The sequence below is a fragment of the Elephantulus edwardii genome, unplaced genomic scaffold (assembly GCF_000299155.1).
Source record: "Elephantulus edwardii isolate Elephantulus edwardi_28Jun2011 unplaced genomic scaffold, EleEdw1.0 scaffold00063, whole genome shotgun sequence".
Taxonomy (NCBI): domain Eukaryota; kingdom Metazoa; phylum Chordata; class Mammalia; order Macroscelidea; family Macroscelididae; genus Elephantulus; species Elephantulus edwardii.
This window is the reverse complement of record NW_006399813.1, coordinates 11,010,198-11,030,983: the sequence shown is the minus strand read 5'-3', so window position 1 is coordinate 11,030,983 and position 20,786 is coordinate 11,010,198. Positions and strand designations below refer to the sequence as shown.

The 20,786-nt window shown below is 38.6% G+C and overlaps 1 pseudogene; it reads right to left on the bottom strand.

Annotated features, from left to right (window-relative positions):
- Nucleotides 1-2,295: 2,295 nt before the first annotated feature.
- LOC102854277 overlaps nt 2,296-20,786 on the bottom strand; it is a 23,649-nt pseudogene continuing 5,158 nt past the window's right edge.

The window sequence follows — 20,786 nt, the reverse complement described above, 5'->3', positions numbered from 1 at the left end:
AGGCTTAGGAAATAGAGATTTTACTATTTCCCAGTGTGTAGTTTCACAGTGAATAATTACTCATCTAGAGGGTCTTGATTCCTGAAAGACGTCCTAAAGAAATAAAATGATGTTGCTGTTGTTGTGAAGGACTCTTGACCTCCCAAGGGACCTTTTTTTCCTCCATCAAATAAATTTTTATCACATTAAAAGTATAAAAGTGGTTAACAATTCTCTGTGACTGATTGAGTATTAACCTCAATTCTGCATTTGAATACTATCTAATATTTAGAAAGGGCAAGAATACCCTCATGAAATTTTTTTAAATTTTCTACTAGTTTATTTACAAAATTTGAATACATTGTTTTTAAGAACAAATTCTTTAATTTCTCTCACCCCACTCCATCAAATTGTACAACCCCATGATTAATCCCCTCTCCCCTTGCACATTCTCATCTCTCTGCCTTTTACAGTAACATTATATGTCATTGATCTCTAAAGCTTAGGCATAGGAGGTAGAGAAGCTTGAGAGATAATTTATCCTCTGCTGTGCCTGTTAGAAGCCCTGGTAGTACAATGTGTTAGTGGCTGCTGAATGAAAGGTGACTAGTTCAAATCCATAAGCAACTCCGAGGAAGAAAGCTGAATCAGTCCACTCCTGCTCCTATTACGTATTTTACATATTCCATATTATAGGCTTGGAAAGCTTATGGAAGGTCACCATGACAAGGAATTTACTTGTTGGCACTGGGAAGGGTTTTGGTGCTTTATCTACGACAGTCACTTAATTTGTTTGTCTGTTTAGTGAATTGAAAGAAGTCATCTTGCAGACATGAGGAAAAAAAGAGAAATGAAATAAGATTGGTGGAGACCACAAAGAATATATTTTTTTGTTTTAAAATATATGAACTATATCTGACATGCTTGAGGAGGCAAGTACCAGTGCGATAAGATTTCAAAGGAATATAAAATACCCTGTGTTCAACAAAGAAGGAAGGGCCCAGAAAATCTCAGTTAACTTTGAAGTCTGTGAAAGACTAAAAGATTGTGTGAGGGTAACAAGTGCATAGTTTGTCTCTCTCTCTCAAATCCCATTAGGCAAGAATAAAAGCATTTTCCCCTGCCACATTTTTAAAAAGTGAATGGCAAGAATCATGATTTCTCTTCCTTAATCCTCAACTCCCCCTTCAGGGATTGAGTAGGGGGTCCCTGCCCAGCACATTCAGAATAATGGCGCAGGAGCAATAATAAGACCTTTCTCCACGGACCGATTTGTCTGCAGAAAGGGGTACTCATCAGAAATCCATTGTGAGAAGACCCGTCTTCTCTTAACAATGGCTCTGATGAAGCTGCTAGAAGGTTCTTATCAGGAAGAAAAGAGTCCTAGCAGCAGGAGAAGGCAAGAGGAGGGGGCAAATGAAAAGCTTCAATACCCCAAATCATCCCTGAGGTTTAATGTGTGGAGAAGATATAGGGAAAGCACACTCTCTGAATGTCAATTGTAATTGGCTGGTCAGTTAAGTTGAGCCTCCGGAGGGATGTACTTACACAGATGAGTGAGAAGACCTACGTTCCTGTAGGTGAGCCTTTTGACAGAGATTTGAGGCTGATTGGGCAGGCTCAGAGGAATTCTAGGTTTCACTGACTGAAGTCAATAACTGGAGGTCATAAAATTTGCAGGTGTCCACTTAGGGATGTTCTAGACCCAGGTTATGGAGTGCCTTGTTCTTTAGTTGAATCCTGGGAAAGAGGGAAGAAGAAATTCACAGCAAATAGAGGTTTGACAAGATACTAGAGCCATAATTTTTGTTTTTGCTTTTTTAAAAAAATTAAATATCATGTGCTTTATTGATAACAATCTCATAGAAAAGAATGTTGCTTTTGTTGATAGCCTTCAAGTCGAGCATAACTTACAGTGACCCTATGAACAAAAGGCCTGAAGCCCCTCTACAACTGTCGACATTTATCAAAGTTTATAGAGTTCCTGGAGGCATGCTGTTTAGGAAGTGGATGCCAATCCTACTTCCAAAGAATAATGTTTTTAAAAAGTCACACTGTTTCAAAGATGCTAAGTTGGATGGCCAGTCCTTGGAGAGGGACATCACGTTTGGAAGGGTGGAGGGACAGCGCAAGAGAGGAAGACTCTTAAGGAGATGGGTTGATTCAGTGACTGGGGCAATGGGGATACGTGGGTCAGAGATAATAAGGTTGGCACAGGATAGAGCAGGGTTCAGAGTTGTTGTACATAGGGTTGCTGTGAGTTGCAAGTGACTTTATGACACATAACAACAACAAACAACAAGTTGGATGGCAGTGCTATGTAAGATCATCTGCAAATATTGTGTCAAAAATCTGATAGCATATTTTCTGTTCTGCTCTATTTGTGACATGATGTGATTTGATGAGGCATTCCAGCCATGCGTACACATAATTTTTTCCTCCTGGAAGACAAAACAAGTAAGTCCATGATCATATCCATTTTTTTCCTGAAGGTCATCACTGGTTAGGATTTCTGATGTTGAGATTTGTAAATAATGTTCAGAAACCTTAAGATAAGCTTCCAGAACTCCTGTAACATCATCAAGTGTAAATGTCATAACAAATACTGGAGGGGGACAACATCTAGAACTTTGGCAACAGAAGAACGGATATACAATTTTTTTATCTACTAGGGAACTCAGAACTTGTGTTGATTTCAAATTAGAACATTATTTACACCCATAGTGGCGTTATTTCCTTTTGTATAAGGAATGGCGCTGAGAGGTCAAGGAGTTCATTGTCTTTATTGCCAGATCTCACAGAGATTTTAGGTTCTATGTTTCTACAACTGCAGCTCCTGTCAATATTAGATATTTATGTGAAAATGAAAGAATATTATTATTTTTCACAAAATGAATGGCTACTTTTCATTCCCCTTGATCTTAATGGTCCTCATTGTTGGAATTATACAGTGATGTATTTTGTTGTTTGGTATCTGGGGTTTTAGTTGCACTTTCTTGCAAAACTGTTTTTAAATCACTCTGCTGTCTTGCAGTGTATGACATTCAGAACAGTAAAGTTTAACCGACTGGAAGAGTTTTCTGGCCTTATATGAAACTCAGTTTTGCTCGGATGTGGTACAATTGAGGAGCTTTTTTGTGTCAAGATGGCACACAGTGGGGTTTTCTCCAAATAATGATGATCTGTAAGCACTGCAGCAAATAGTTGTAGACATTTTTCTATCTCATAGGGCGTTACTAATCTGGTACTTGACATGGATTGAAAGCTGTTCTCAAACTGTGGTTCACAGATAGGATTTAATGGATGACTGTCAAATCTATAGATTCTAAAACCTTTTCCAGTTGGCCCTTATCAGAGTTACTTTCTGGCAAGAATCCAATTCCTTGACCATAACTGGTACCTCCATAGAGATGAAACTGTAGGTTTAATGATGTCGACTGGGTTTCAGAATTCACTGACTGAAATTTCTTGTGGAGGCTATAAATCCAAAGAAACCTTCCAGGCTTCAGAGATTTTTGCCACTTGAACGTGGTTATCATAAACCACAATGTCTACTGCCAGATTCTGCAGAGGATGAATATGGCTTAAATCACCTTCAAGACCATTATCTTCTATTAAGACTCTCCACAGATGGAAAAGGTATCTTAGTGCCATTCCATACCTTCAGCAGAAATGATGTTCGATGCACTTTTTGCCTTCCCCAAAGGCTGACAGGTCAGGTCAAAATACCGCATTGGCTGAACCTTACATAACTGTCTGTAGTAACGCTGAAGAAGGTGGGATGTGGTGAAGATGCCCAAAACGCAAGGCTTCCACTGTTTCGTGGTCCTCCATGGTGAAGATAAAAGATTTGTTCAAAGTAGGAGGTCTGACAGGACCTCCCAAGGTTCTTTCAAATGCCAAAGCTGCAAAGCCAGAGCTGTTAATACCAAGTCTCATTTTTACACACCTGGATCCACAGTCTGTGAAATCGAACGATACCTCTATTTTGATAAATTATTAGAAGGGTTTCATAATTTCCACTAAAAAGCATGCAGGTTAATTTTACATTTGTCTGGTCCACAATTGTTACACCTGAGCAATAATCTTTTCCTTTGCTTAGATAAGGCGGCTTGAAACACTTAAAAATACTGTAAACATTGACAGTTGTGCCATCCTTCAGCTGATTCAGGCGTGTATATGAACAATTTGGTCCTGGAACCCCTTCACAGAAAACTTTGGCACAATCCTTGACCTCTGAATCTCTGACTTTCTTTTTCTGGATATAGTTCTCGCTATAATCACAATCTGGTTTTAAGGATCTGAACTCTACTTTGTACAATTTCCTGAGCAGCTGAACTTCAGTTGCCCCACCGACCTTCTTTATTATTCAAGCGTCATATCACTTGTCTTTACAGTGTTGGCCAAGTCATAGTCAATCAGAAGTTGAAGACCTGCTGCTACAATTCCCAAGAAAAACTATTAAGTTTAGACTGGCGTGCTCGTGACGTCGTACACACGCTGCCGGCCCAGGTCCCACGCATGCGCACTTGAGCACAGTGAAAGCCAATTCCTGTTTCAGGGATCTAGACTCATGTTTGTAGTTTATAGACATTTAGATTCAGAAACAATAACTTTTTTGGGTGTCAGAGAAGAGAGGAGAGAATTAGATTAAAATATACCCCTCAAGTTAAAAGGCCCCTGGTGGTACAAATCATTCCATTGTTAAACAAAAGATTGGTGGTTCATATCCATCAGCTACTCTGCAGGAGTAAAAAAAAAAAAAAAAACTTAGTTATTTGCTTCCCAGAAGCTTTCTGGCTAAGACACACTATGGGGAAGGTCTACTTGATCCCATGAGGCTGCTGAGTTGTAAAGGACTCGCTGGCACAGGACAACGTTAGTTAGCTTCTTTACTAACGTTGTGGTGTTATTCTGTGCCATAGAGTCACATGAAACTCATAGTTACTCTATGTACAATAGCTGCGAACCCTGTCCTAGCCTGGGCCAATCTCACTGTTTCCAAGAGAACTAAACCCATTTCTTCAGCCAAAGAGTCAATCTATCTCATCCTGGGTCTTCCTGTCTTGTACTGTCCCTCCAGCCTTCCAAGGGTGATGTACTTCTCCTGGACTGGTCACTCTTGGCCATGTGCCCAAAGTATGTAGATGGAGCTTCCAAATCCTTGCCTCCAGGGTGCAACTTAGTTTCACCCTCTCCCAGATAGTCCTGTTTGTTGTCCTGGCAGTCCAAAATACTCTTCCCTGGCACTACAACTCAAGGGCCTCAATCCTTCTATCTTCCTTAGTTATTTTTCAGCTTTCTGATGCATAGCAAGTAATTGTGAAGACCATGGCCTGTATCAGGTGCACTTTAGTCTACAAACTGACATTGTTGCTCTTCAGTATTCTAGAGATATTCCTTATGGCAGACTTTCCTAATACAGTTTGTCTTTTGATTTCATGACTGCTGGTACCAAGAGTATTGATTGTGGAAACAAGCATAAATTTAGTTAATCCTCATTTCCTCCAAAGTGGGAAATATTATTATTTACACATGATCAATGGAATCTGATCAAAACTGCAATCATATTACCTCTCTTCAAAATGTTTCATTGTCTATTCAAATTGAGATGGCCTCTCTTTGTACCCCCAGCATTTAAAGCCTCTACACTTATGATCACAATCTACTCCTCTCCTGCTTTTTCTCTCACTATTTACATACATATGTGGTAGCAACAGTGACATCCACTTCCTAAGCAATATTCCTCTGGAAACTTTATGAACTTTGATAAATGTTGATAGTTATAGAAAAGCTTCAAGTCTTTTGTTCATACGGTCACTATGAGTTGTGCTCGACTTGATGGCAATCAACAACAACGTTTACATTCTTAAGCTGAAGGAACTGAAAAACAAATTCAAGGATTCTGTGGTCAGAATGTTAAATGATCCAAGAAGCATTAAAAGAAGATGGAAGGAGTATACAGAGTTACTGTACCAGAAGGAATTGGCTGACACAGAAGAATTTCATGAAACAACATATGAGCAAGAGCCTGTGGTGATGAAGGAGGAAGTTTGAGTTGTTCTGAAAGAACTGGCAAAAAACAAGGCTCCAGGAGTTGACGGCATACCAGTTGAGATATTTCAACCAATAGCCGCTGCCTTGGATATGCTCATTAAGTGGTGCCAAAAAATCTGAAGGACAGACTGCTGCTGGCCAATTGTCTGGAAGAGATTGATATTTTTTGCCATTCCAAAGAAAAGTGACCCGACAGAGTGTGCAAATTATCGAACATTATCATTAATATCACATGCAAGCAAGATTCTTCTGAAAATTATCCAAAAACGACTGGAGCAATACATAAACAGAGAATTGCCAGATGTGCAGGCTGGGTTTAGAAGAGGCTGTGGTACTAGGAATATTATAGCTAATGTTAGATGGATCTTGGCAGAAAGCAGAGAGTATCAGAGGAATATCTGTGTTTCATTGACTATGCAAAGGCTTTTGACTGTGAGGATATGAGCAAACTGGTTGACTCTGAGAAGAATGGGAATCTCAGAACATTTTATTGTGCTTATGTGAAACCTATAATTGAACCAGGAGGCAGTTGTCAGAACAGAGCAAAGAGACAATACATAGGTCAAAATCAGGAAAGGTAACCACCAGAGATGTATTCTGTCTCCATGCCTTTTCAATCTGTATGCAAGAACAGGGAGGCTGAGCTGTATGAGGAGGAATGCAGCATCAGGATTGGTGGAAGATTCATCAACAACCTGCGGTATGGATATGACACAACCTTGCTTGTTGAAAGTAAGGAGGACTTGAAGCGCTTACTGCAGAAGGTCAAGGACTGCAGCATTCAATATGGATTGAATCTCAACATCAAGAAAACGAAGTTTCTCACCACTGGGCCAGTTGGCAGCATCAGTATGGATGGTGAAGAGATTGAGATTGTTAACCGTTTTAGTTTACTTGGCCCCACAATCAATATTCTTGGTACCAGCAGCCAGGAAATCAAGAGATGAATTGCCTTGGCAAAATCAGCTCTCAGGGACCTCTCCAGAGTATTGAAGAACAATGACATTAGTCTGGAGACTCAGGTGCACCTGATCTAGGCCATAGTCTTCATAATTGTGTACTATGTGTCACAGAGCTGGAAAATGACTAGGAATGTTAGAAAGACAATTGATGCCTTTGAGCTATGGTTCTGGAGAAGAGTTTTGAATATACCATGGACTGCTTGGAGAAAGAACAGGTTTGTCCTGGAAAGGGTGAAGCCAGGCTGCTCCTTGGAGGCAAAGATTCTGAAGCTTTGTCTGACATACTTTGGGCATGTTGCAAGGAGGGATCAGTCCTTGGAGAGGGATATCATGTTTGGGAGGGTGGAGGGACAAGGCAGGAGAGCAAGATCCTCGATGAGATGGATCAATTCAATGACTAGGGTTATGGGAGTAGGTGTGTCAGAGATAGTAAGGCTGGCACAGGATAGAGCAAGATTTAGGGCTCTTGTACTTAAGTCTCTATGAGCACTAGGATAATATCCATATGCATACAAGACCTATTACTACTACTATCATTCAAATACATGCACCAACAACCAGAGCCAAAGAGAAGGAAATTCTTTCTACCAACTTTGGCAGGTATGCAGATTTTGAAGTCGGAAATCAAACAAACATGCAGGTAAGATGTGTTAATAATAATGGGCAACTGGAATGCAAAGGTTGGCAACAAGGAATAAAGATTTGAAAACATGGACTGGGTGACAGAAATGAGGCTGGATACTGAATGATATAGTTTTGCACAGTCAGTGATTTATTAATTGCAAATACCTTTCATAGGAAATATAAATGGTAACTATAAACGTGGACCTAACCTTATGGTCTAAACAGGAATCAGAAAGATTGCATCTGTGGGAAGAATAACTGGAGAAGCTCAACATCAGCTGTTAAAATTAGGCCAGGTGCTGATAGTGGTACAGACTACTCAAATGAAAATTCAAACTGAAGCTAAAGAAAATAAAATTCAATCCACAAAATCCAAAATCTGACCTTGAGTTTATCCCATGTGAATTTCAAAACCATCTCAGGAACAGGTCTGAGGCCTTGAACACTAATGAACAAAGACCAGCTGAGCTGCGGGAAGATATCAAGAATATTGCACCCTCATGACATCATAGAAGACATCAACAGTGGTGCTGTGGAATGCCCAGCTAGCTAAGGAACTACAGATGAAAATATTTCAATAAAGGATTATTTGTTAACCAAAAAAAAAAAAAGAATATTAACCATGAAAAATGCAAAAGATCATTATAAAGACAGATGAGGAAGAAAAGACCAAGATGGATGTTGGAAGAAACTCTGAATACTGCACTAGAATTCTGAGAAGCCAAAACAAAAGGAAGAAATCAGAAAGTTAAAGAGCCGAACAGAAGATTTCAACAGGCAGCTTGGGAAGGAAAAAAAGAAAGAATTATAACGAAATGTGCAAAGAGCTGGAGTCAGAAAATAAAAAGCGACAAACTCGGTTGGCATTTCTCAAGCTAAAGAAATGGAAAAACAAATTCTAGCCTAGAGTTGCAATACTTAAGAATGCTACATGCATAATATTGAATGATTCAGAAGAATCAAAGGAAGATGGAAATAGTGCACAGAGTCCCTGTAGCAAAAATAATTGGCTGACATAGAAGAATGTCATGAAACAACATATGATCAAGAGGCACTGGTGACAAAGGAGGATGTTCAAGGTGCCCTGAAGGAATTGGAAACCCAAGACCATAGAAATTGAGGGAATACCAACTGATATATTTCAACAAACAAATGAACCCCTGGTTGTGCTCACTAGATTGTGCTATGAAAGTAGGAGGACAGTTACCTGGCCAAGTTACTGAAAGAGATCCATATTTATTCCTATTTTTAAAAAAGAGGACTTATATCTAGAATTTATAAAATACTCGAGCACCACAACAAGATAAAGGAGAAGAATCCAATTGAAAAATGGGCACAGGATATGAACAGACACTTCACCAAGGAAGACATTCAGATGGCCAACAAGCACATGAAGAAATGTTCAAAATCCCTACCTAGCCCTGAGAGAGATGCAAATCAAGACAACCATGAGATATCATCTCACTCCAGTAAGACTAGCAAAATTTAACAGAACAGCAAGCAACAAATGCTGGCGAGGTTGTGGAGAGACTGGAACCCTTATTCACTGTTGGTGGGAGTGTAAAATGGTGCAACCACTGTGGAAAGCATTGTGGCGCTTTCTCAAAAAGTTGCAAATAAAGATACCATTTGACCCAGCAATTCCACTACTGGGAATATACCCTAAAGAGACAATAAATTACATCCAAGTAGATAAATGTATACCCATGTTTATCGCGGCTTTGTTTACAATAGCAAGGAGTTGGAAACAACCTAAATGCCCATCACCAAACGAATGGGTAGAGAAGCTGTGGTATATTCACACAATGGAACACTATGCTGCATTGAAAAACAAGGAACTCATGCAATATTATTAAAAATGGGTGACCCTGGAGGACATTATGCTGAGTGAGGTATCTCAGTCACAAAGGGACAAATGCTATATGGTGCCACTGTTGTAGAATGAGGCCGGCATTGGGGTGGGGGTAAGACTGAGAAAAACTGGATGAAATATGTTTACAGCATTAACGTCTATGGGGGAGAGAATAGTCTAAAAGTATTATATTTTAGGGCATTATTTTTATCGTAGGAGTATGCAATGAGGGTTGCAGAGTGGATTATATTTGTGGGTAGGGGGTGGGGTTTGGGGAGGTGCGGGGGGGATTGTGTACCAATGAGGGAGTTTTTCTTTTGCTTTTCAAGGAGAGGAGCAAACGGGGGGGGAGGGGGGAGGGGTTAGTGCAGGGAGAAGGGTGCAACAATGAATGAATGGAATCCCAAAATCTCTGTAGATGTTTATTGAAATGAAAAATAAACAACCTAAATTAAAAATAAAAAAATAAAAGGTGATCCAACCTTATGGAAGTTATAGAACAACTCACTAATATCATAAGAAAGCAAAATCCTGATGAAGATTATTTAAAAAAAACCAAAATCAACACAATGCCCCAAATGTAACAGTACATTAACAGAGAATTACTAAAAATACAGGATTGGTTTAAAAGAGGCTGTGCCACTAGGGACATCATAGGCAATGTCAGATGGATCTTGGCTGAAAACAGAAATCTATCTTTGTTTCATTGACTATGCAAAAGTATTTGACTATGTGGATTACAACAAAATATGGCTAACCTTGAGGAGAATGGGAATTCCAGAACACTTGATTGTGCTCATGTGAAACCTATACTTGGACCAGGAAGTAGGCATCAGAACAGAGCAAGGAAACACTGCATGGTTCAAAATCAGGAAAGAAGTGCATCAGGGATGCTTCCTGTCTCTATAGCTTTTCAATTTGTATGTGGAACAGATTTTTTTTGACGTTGGACTTTATGAGGAGGAATATGGCATCAGGAGTGGAGGATTTTGAAGAGGAATTGTGGCATCAACAACCTGTGTTATGCAGATGGCACAACCTTGCTTGCTGACATTGAGGAGGATCAGAAGGTCCAGGACTGTAGGGCTTAATATAGACAGGAGCTCAACATCAAGAAATCAAAAGATTCTTGGCCAATTCACACAGCATAATAGATGAAGATTTTGAGATTACTAACAATTTCAGCTTGTTTAGTCCTATAATCAATACTCTTGGTGCCAACAATCAGAAAATAAAAAAAAAACGAATTGCATTTTGAAAAATCTGCTGTTAGAGACCTCTCCAGAGTGCTGAAGAACATCAGTGCCATTCTAGAGACTAAGGTGCCCCTGATTCAAGTCATCATCTTTGCAGTTACTTGGTATGCTATCGGAGAGCCAGCAGTGACTGAGATGACACAAGAAGAATCAATGCCTTTCAGTTGTGGTGCTGGAGAAGAATCTTGAACATGCCATGGACTGCCAAGAGAACAAACAAGTTTGACCTGGGGTAAACCAAGTTTCTCTTTGGTTGCAAGAATTTTGAAGCTCCATCTCACATACTGTAGGCAAAGATATTGCCAGGAGGGACCTCCCTTGGAGAAGGACATCATGCTTGGAAAAGTGGAGGGACAACACAGGAGAGGAAGACCATGGATGAGAAGGATTTACACAGTAACTGGGGTGATGAAGGGAGGAGTGTCAGAGGCAGTGAGGTTGACTCAGGATAAGGCAGAGTTCAGAGTTATTATGCATTGGATATTTATTTATCAGTTGCAATTAACTCAAAGACACATAACAATAACAATAATGAGGCTTCTTACATTACAGTAAGCTATGACCAGGCATGTTGCCAGTAGTTCATGAATTGGCTAGGAATCAAATGTTTGGAAGTTCAAGTGTGCCCAGAGGTGCCTTGGAGGAAAGACCTAGTGATTTACTTCCAAAATACCAGTCATTACAACCCCTATAATATAGTTTTATTTTGATCTATATGGTAGCACCATGAGTTGGTATTGACTGGATGGCAACTATATTTATAGGCTTCTCTAGTTATTCCTAATGAATCATGGATTCCTCAAAGGCAGGGAGTTGCACTTCTTTATGTCTTTCTTATCATCTAGTAATTATTACATAGTAGGTGCTTCAGAAGATCAAGGATAATCACTTTTGGTATGGCTCACATCTTAACATCAAGAAAACAAAGTCCTCACCACAGGACCAACAGTCAACATTATAATAGATGGAGAAAGGGTTGAAGTTGTCAATGATAGCATTTTGAATGAATCAAAAATCAACACCTTTGGTACCAGCAGTCAGGAAATCAGGATGTGTATTGCACTGGGCAAATCTGTTGGCAGGGGCCTCTCCAAAATGCTGAAGAGTGATGATGCTAATTTGAAGACAAAGGTATGCCTCATTCAGGCCATAGTTAATATTCTCAATCATTTGTATGCATCAGAGAGCTGGACAATGAGTAAGGATGTCAGGCGAAGAATTGATGTCTTTGAGTTGTGGTATTGGAAAAGTCACAAAGAACAAAGACTTATGTCTTGGGAAAAGTGCACCCAAAGTGCTCCTTGAAAGTAAAGATGTCAAAGCTTCATCTCTCATGTTTTGAACGTGTAGCTGGGCTTTGCTCTTTCTTGGAAAGGGCCAACATGCTTGGAAAGACAGAGAGCCAGCGAATATCAGGAAAACTTCCAATGAGAGGATTGACACAACGACTTTAGCAATGAACTCTAGTGTATCAGAGGTGATAAGGACGGAACAGAATAGGGCAGGGTTCAAGTTGATTGTTCATGAGGTCGGAGGCACCTAACAATAACAACAACAACAGGTGCTCATTAAATAGCGAACATATTGGATTTAGATTAGCATCACATTTCTTTTTTGAGTTTCCCATTGCTTCTTTGAAGTTGATCTGCAAAACAAATTCACTGAAAACATCTAGCTCATTCAAGTACTGAAAGGAAGATCACATATAGAGTTGATTTTTACTAGGGTCTTTATGAGATAGATTAAATTAATTTGGAATTTGACTTCTTTCACTTCCAGTCCTTCTCTTGTAAAAGAGGTTGGGATAAGTGGAGAAAAGATACAAGTCAGAAATCATGGGGTTTCCGTGTCTGAAATGCTGCTTTCCTTGTAGGAGTTCTACCCCCACCAATGACCTTTAAGTGTGGCAGTTACTCATTTGCTGCTGTGATGTTGAACTGATTTTAGTGGAACTTCCAGCTTGAGATCAGCTTGAAGAAAGACTATCTATTAACATCCCAAAAATTAGGAAATGAAATCTTTTTGGACCACAACTATCTGATTTTACTGTGTGAGGAATTATGAGTGAGCTACATAACCAAGGCCCAGCAAAATCACACAATTTATTATAGTTCTACAGCTAGCAAAGGTTTCAGCTCAGATGCTGCTGGCTTAAAGTCCATGAGATTGTCCTGTTCATAGCACTGCCTGCCTGCCTTAAAGAAGGCATGCTTCACACAGGAAAAGTTAGAGAGATTATGCAAATCATGCAAGATGACCAATGGGTTAAAAAGAGAATTTACAAAGCCCCTTAAGGATATACAGGTAGTCATTTGATAACATAAGGTAGCAGTGGAGCTTCTAATTGTTGATCCTTATGATATTTGAAGCGATTTTATCACCAGATCTGGGAGCCACTTGACAAGTAGACAGAACATAGGTTTTGTGGGCAGAAGGCTATGGTCCAATACATCCCTATTCCTCACTAGTTAAGTGAAGCCTAAGCAAGTTGTGCAAACTTTGTAGGCTCAGAATGGAAAACACTACACTCTTGGGAATGTTCACTGTAAGGGTTAAAGTAAAAACATTTGAGGACAACTAAATGATCCAAGAAGTGACATTATTGGCATGATAATGGAAATAGAATAAATTAGTATATCTTTCCCCCCCTCTTTTTTTTAAAAAAATGTTTTGCTTACAAGTTTGTATACATTGCGTTTCATATGATTATTCATTCACATTGTTTTATATAATCATTCTTATGCATTATGTTTTATAAAATTATTCACAATTGGACCTTGCCCATCATTACCTTGTCTTTTTGCAAGAGTCCATCCAGTTGGCCTAGTGGATAGAAAGTTATGCTAACAAGCCAAAGGTGGGTGATTTTAATCTGCGGCCCTCAGGCCTGGTTTAAATTGTTTTGTTTTGTTTTTTTCAAACATTCTTCTAGGTGGTATAGCACTGGTCTGTGCATTGCTATATGGAGGTAACTCGTGGTTGCTGTGATGCTGAACACTGTGACACTGATGTGTCAAATGTGATAATGGTTACCCATGGTGGACAGTGTTTGGTGGAGCTCCCTGATTAAAACAAGCTTGGAAGCTGCAGTGGCATCCACTTCCAAAACAGCTTGCCTCCAAAATTTCTATGAACATGAAGAAATGACAAAAGTTATATAAGTGTTCAGGTCTTTCATTCATAAGGTCACTATGAGTTGTCTAGGACTTAATGGCACTTAATAACAACAACAAACAATTCCACCCACCAACTGTGCAAACCTATGGTTTCACCCCTACCTATCCTAACCCCTCCTCTCCCCACTCCTTGAGCTCCTGTACATGTTTTACTAGTTGTCCTATTTTTACAATAATGGCTTTATGCAGTATTTGTCCTTATGAGACTGCATTAGTTCATTCAGTATATTTTTCACATGGATCCACTTTCTAAAAGTGGCAGTTTGATAGAATAAGATGATTTATTTTTTTTTAATAAGATGATTTATTTTAACCTATTTAATTCTGTAGACAGTTTCCCTGAGTCAACTTAAAACTGAAAAATTGGCCTTTAGTTCATTGTTCGTTTCTGGAGCACCTTATGGATCCCTCTGCTCTGGCTCTGCCTCATTCTTTACTCATTTATCTACAGAGGGGTCCTGTCAAGATGGCAGAGAAGCAAAATTGATGCTCGCTCCATTTTTAAGAATATAAAAATGTTAGTAACTTCTCTGGGACCAGTTAATGACAGAGCTAAGAACTAAATCCATTGTTGCAGATTCCAAATCCCAGAGCTCCATCCATGGCATTAGGAAACTAAGGTAAAACGTGACAGCCCCAGAGATAGAGGAGATTGATTTTCTCTTCATCTCCAATTTCCTCTGATTTCTGAACTCTGGCTTCATGTTAACAGCTTGGTAGAAACTTAAAAATTAAACTTGTGAGAGTCATCACTGTTATTGGACCTCTAGGTAATTACTATACCTGTCAAAGATTTTAGAGCCAACATCCAACTTGACCCTTAGTAAATTACGCCAACGTGCTATTGTAATGAGAAACGAAAGCAGAACGTGTGTGTGTGTGTGTGTGTGTGTGTGTGTGTGTGTGTCTATCTGTGTGTTTAGCAAGTGGGTTTTGATTTTTTTTATGGAAAAACTGGGACTCAATTTCTAGAGTGTGTATGGATGAGATGGGGAGCAAGACCACGTTGTGTTTGTTAAGGTTGCTTAAGCCATGAAATCTCTTCTAGAAAGTCATGATGAGATGAGATTAAGAATTGTTCCCTTAGCCATGGCTTTGTGCTCAGAGTGCATTTGGAATAACTGAATTACCAGGCCCAGGGCATCTTTCTTTTCTACTTCATCTCTGGGCTAGCTTGTTCAAAGGAAATTGATTTAAAATTTTTAAAAAACAAGCCAAACCCAAACCAATATATAATTAATATACTATAATGTTCATCAGTATACTTTAGTGGGATTTAGATTTAGTGCATTACAAAGTTGGCAGCGGTCACTACCCTCTAATTTCAAGGCACTTTGATCACCCTAAAAAGAAAGTCCATACCTATTAGTAGTCACATCACTCTCATTTATCCCTATCACCTATTCTGGACCTTTATAGATTTGCTTTTGCTTCTTTTGGAAATTTCATTTAAATGCATTGATTCAATAATGACAGGCTTCTTTCACTAAGGATGATGTTTTCAAAGTTCATTTATGTTGTAGCATTCATTCATTTTTGTAGTCGAACAATGTTTCATTGTATACATATTCACCATTGCTCACTGTTAACAGCATAGTCCATTCCAAAGATGAGGCCATCAGGTGGAAATCAGTGGTATGCCTTCTTAGAGGATGACTAACTACCTGGTTATATAACTGCAAAGTTACATCACAATGCTGTCGCCAAACTGCTGAGACCCGTGGACCAGCCAAGTTGACATAGACCCTTAACCGTAAGTCAGTGTTACTCTTGCCTCACACCTTGGCATTTATTAATGCCATATGTACATTGTTACTGCACAAAATACAGAGTGGGTTTGTTTGTAGTTTGTTTTATTCTTTTAATTCTCTAACTCTTGTTGCTGTTGTGTTGGAATTCAATTCTTGGCTGACTCTCCAGTGGGCTTTTAGAGGCTGTAGATTAGGAAGAGGAGAGTCCCAACCTTCTGCTGGTAGATTTGAGCATTTGAGTTAATAGCTCAGTTCCTTACAAACTATGCCACCAGAGCTCTTTATAATTTTTTTTACTATTGACATAAATTTAAAATGTTAAATAATAAGATAGTCAATAAGTGAGAAGTAGGTCCAATAAGAATCGCTGGGAAGGGTGGAGGGTTGGCAAAGAAGAGGAAGACCCCCAACTAGGTGGATCGACATGGTGACTGCTGCAATGGGCTCTAGTGTGTCAGGAAGTGTAAGGATGGTGCAGGATAGAACAGAGTTCAGATCTTTTGCTCATAGGGTCCCTATGAGTTGTACTCAACTCAACAGCACCTAACAACAACAACAAGGTCCAAAAGAGTGAAGAGTAGGTCCAAAAAGTAAGGAGTAGGTCCAATAAGTGAGGAAGTCTTATTTAACCTTTCTTTTTCTTTCATTTGACTACTATGGGTGAGTAAGGATGTTATAAATAGTTCTTTACAAATACTTACACAAATACTTGCTTTCAATGCCATTTGATTTAAAGCCAGAATTAAAGTTGTTGGATTAAATATGAGAAACTACCATACTATTTTCCACAGTAATTGAACCGTTTTTATATTCCTACTAGTAAGTCTTCTATGTCTCCACATCTTTGTGACCACTTTGTCTTTGCCATTAATGATATTTTTAAATTATTATAGTCATCTTAGTGAGTTCAAAGTAGTATCACACTGCCATTTGGTTTCTATTTTTCTAATGACCAGTAAAAATATAAGCTTAATTACATTTTTGTTCTCACACCCCCAAAATGTGATCCAACACAACGTGAAAATTGTTGAACAATATTATTACTATCAAATGCAAGTAAAATCTGCCGAAGATGATTAAAAATTACTAGAACAGTGATTTACATGAAAGTGTCAGAAATTCAAGCTGGATTCAAGAGAGGTAGTGGCATGGGTTATATGATGTTGTTGATGTTAGGTATACCTTGTCTAAAAGCAAAGAATATCAGTGAAATATTTGCTTGTATTTTGCTGATTATCAAAACACATTTGGTTTTGTTGATCATACAAATTATAGTTAACACATTTTAGTTGAAAAATAAAGATCCCACAACGTTTAACTGTGCTTATGCAAAACCTATACCTAGACCAAGAAGCTATTGTCCAAACAGAATAAGGGAACACTGCATGCTTTAAAATCAGGAAAATTGTGTGTCAGGTTTGTATCCTTTCTCCATACAATTCAATATACATGCTAAACAAATCATTCTGAAAACTGGACTATGTGAGGAAGAATGTGGCATCAAGATCAATGGAAAATTTCTAACGACTTCTGTTACGTAGATGACACAAAAATCCTATTTGCTGAAATTGAAGAAAATCTGATGCACTAAATAAAGAAGATTAAAGTTTATAGCTTTCAATACACCTCAACATCAAGAAAAGAAAAATTTTACCACTAAACGAATAGGCAACAGCATGAGAGATGGAGAAAAGATTGACGTTGTCAACACTTTAATTTTGTTTGGATATGCAATCAACATTCACAGTAGGAGAAATTAAGAAAAAAGTGGTTCACTGGGAAAATCTGCTGTCAAGGACCGATTCAAAATTCTAAAGAGCAAAGATATCAGTTTCAAGAATAAGGTGCACCTGACCCAAGGCTCAGCACATTCAAATGTCTTTCATGCATCTGAAAGTTGGATGAATAAAGAAGAAGACCTGGTGTTGGCAAATTGGTGAATTGTGGTGTTGGTGAAGAGTACTGAATAATCCATGGACTTCCAAAAGAACAAACAGATCTGTCTTGAAGGAAGCACAAGCAGAGTGCTCCTTAGAGAAAGAATGGTGAAACTACATCTCATTTAATTTGGGCATATTCTCAGGAAGAATCAATCTTAGAGGGAGACCTTACGCTGGGAAAGGTAGAAGGTGAGTATAAAAGAGGAAGACACTCCAGACGGTTTGACCCAGCAGCGACCACAATAGGCTCACAGCAGAGAATATGAGGACGGTACAGGATGAGGAAGGTTCAGATCCATTGTTTATAGTGTCACTAAGTAGTAGTTGACTTTATGGCATCTAACAACAATAACAATGACTAATAACGGGAGCTCTGGTGGTCTAGAGAGTAAGGAGTTGTGATGCCTTTACAGAGATGTCTAGTTCAAATCCACCATTTGCTCCAGAAGAAAAATGAGCAGTCTCTTCTTGTATAACTAACTGCCAGTTAAAACCCAGAGGAGGGTCAGCTATGAGATGTTCACAACTCGATGGCCTAACACAACAATGATTAGTAATGCTGAGCATCTTTCCATGTGCTTGTTTGCTGATCATTTGTACAAGTTGTCTGCCCAGTTTAATTGTCTTTTTTGCCTTTCTATTGTTGGGTTGTAAAAATTCTTAATGCATTGTATGTATTAAATCTTGATCAGATATATTGTCTTTTTACTTTCTTGATAATGTTCTTTTGTATTTATTCCTTTGATGCACATTTTGATTTGTTTTGTTCTTATGAAGTACAATTTATCTGTTTTCCTTTCCCCTTTTTTTTATTATGCTTTTGGTGACACGCTTAAGAATTCATTGGCATATATCAAATTCCAAAGTTTCACAACTAGATTTTCTTCTGGTTTTAGCATTTATATTTATGTTATTGATCCATTTTTAGTTAATTTTCCTGTATTATGTGAGGTAAGGGTCTAACTTTATTCATTTGCATACAGAAATGCAGTCTCTCTGAACCAAGAACTTGGTGAATAGCCTAATCTTTCATTGAAATGACTTGATAATCGTGTCAAAACCATTTGCAGAGATGTTGTTGTTGTTATGTGCCATAGAGTCACCTGCTCTATCTGTTGCCAATCTTATTGTCTCCCACACACCTGCCCCCATCACCCCAGTCACTGGATCAATCCACCTCATCAGGGGTCTTCCTCTCCTGCACTGTCCCTCCAACCTCCAAAGCAAGATGTCCTTCTCCAAGGACTGATTCTGCCTTGCAACATGCCCAAAGTTTGTCAGATGAAGCTTCAGAATCCTTGCCTCCAAGGAGCAGCCTAGCTTCACCCTCTTCAGGACAAACTTGTTTGTTTTCCTAGCAATCCATGCTATATTCAATACTCTTCTCCAGCACCAGAGTTCAAAGGCATCAACTCATCTTCTATCATTTCTGGTCATTGTCCAGCTCTCTGATGCGTAGCAAGTAGTTGCAAAGATCACTGCCTGTATTACGTGCACCTTAGTCTCCAGACTGACATCGTTACTCATCAGTACTTTGTATGTATGGTTTTATATTTGAACTTTCAATTCTATTTAATTGATCTATATATTTATATTATTACCATTATTCCACTGCTTTGTTACTCTAGTTTTGTAATATATGTTAAAGTCAGGAAGGCTGAATCTCCCCCAGAATGTTATAGCTATCCTGGATCTCTTGCATATCCTTTCCAATATTAAGATCAACTGTAAATTCTTGGGGGGAAAAAGAGGGAGGGCACTCAGCCTATGCTTAAACAATTTTAAGTATGACAAACATCTTTTTTACAGGCCTCCACTCTGGCTGTATACTAAAAGCAACTCTTTTAAGGGTCAACCAAATTGCTATAGACTACTTCTATGGCTCAGACGTCATCCCCTCTAGTTTCTCATACCTGGTTTAATTTCTAAGCCAGGTGAGGAAAATCAAAGAGTTGATGAGATTCTAAATGAGGTCTTTCAACAAACAGATGTAGCCCTGGAAGTGTTCAGCAGTCTATGACAAGAAGTTTGGAAGACAGCAACATTACCACCCAAATGGAACAGATCCATATTTGTTCTCATTCCAAAAAGAAAATGATTCAACTTGAAATATGTGCAGAAGAATGGAGCATCTGAATTGGAAGAAGACTCATCAGCAATATACATTATGCAGGTGACACAACAGCAACCTCCTGGTAACATTGGTGCATAATTCCTGAGTTACTTTTGAGAATTTTTCTGTATTATGGAAGCCAAGCTATGTTGAATGAGACACTCTTTGTAGGTTTATGGAATCTATTAGCTTTGTTGTGAAATATAAAAATAACTTGGCTTTGTTGCCAGAACTCTTTTTCAACAAAAATACTTCCATCTGAGCAGTTTGAACATGCTGACAATGTATTTTCATTCCTGGAACCCAACACTTAGCACTGTCTGGCATGCAGTAGACACATAACAAACAATTTTTAAATCAATTAATTCACTCATGCATTTATAAGCTAAAAAAATATCCAAGACAAAAACCAAACTTTGCTCTTTGGGGCTATTCTAAGATACCAGTTCTAAGAAGTTACAAGTTAAGATTTTGAAAAAGAAAACATAAATAGTAGGTCTTTTACAAAGATTAAATTCTACTATGTAGACATACAGGTCAATTGGATAGGTAAAATCTGCCACTGAATCAATGGAACGGGACCTTAATCAGAAGATATGAGTCTGTTACATTTTATGGTAAAGGCAATGCCGGCTATTCTTCCTATTTTATTTTTTTTTTTGCCCAGGAAATTATCATAAATTAGCTCATCTTTCTTTCCTCTCATTTCTAATGCTGATTGAGTCAAGTAGAACCTTGCTATGCAAGGCATGTGTAGGTGGTAGCAGCATAAATATTACCGCAAAACAGAATCTCAGACATTATTCCAGACTTGCTAACTCAAAACCTACACAGTATCAAGATTTCCCTAATATTCTTCTATGAAGGAAAGCTTGAGAAGTGATCAAAGAGGATACCAAAGGTATGCTCTGTAGTGGCTTCACTTTGAAATCTGTCTTAATATTTATTGGTATGGTTCAACTTGTGATAATGGAAATCATAGTAGAAGGGTTCATTTCCCATAAATACAATTATTGGTGTTGTTATGTGCCTCCGAGTTGCTTGCAACTCATAGTGACCCTATGTACAACAAACCT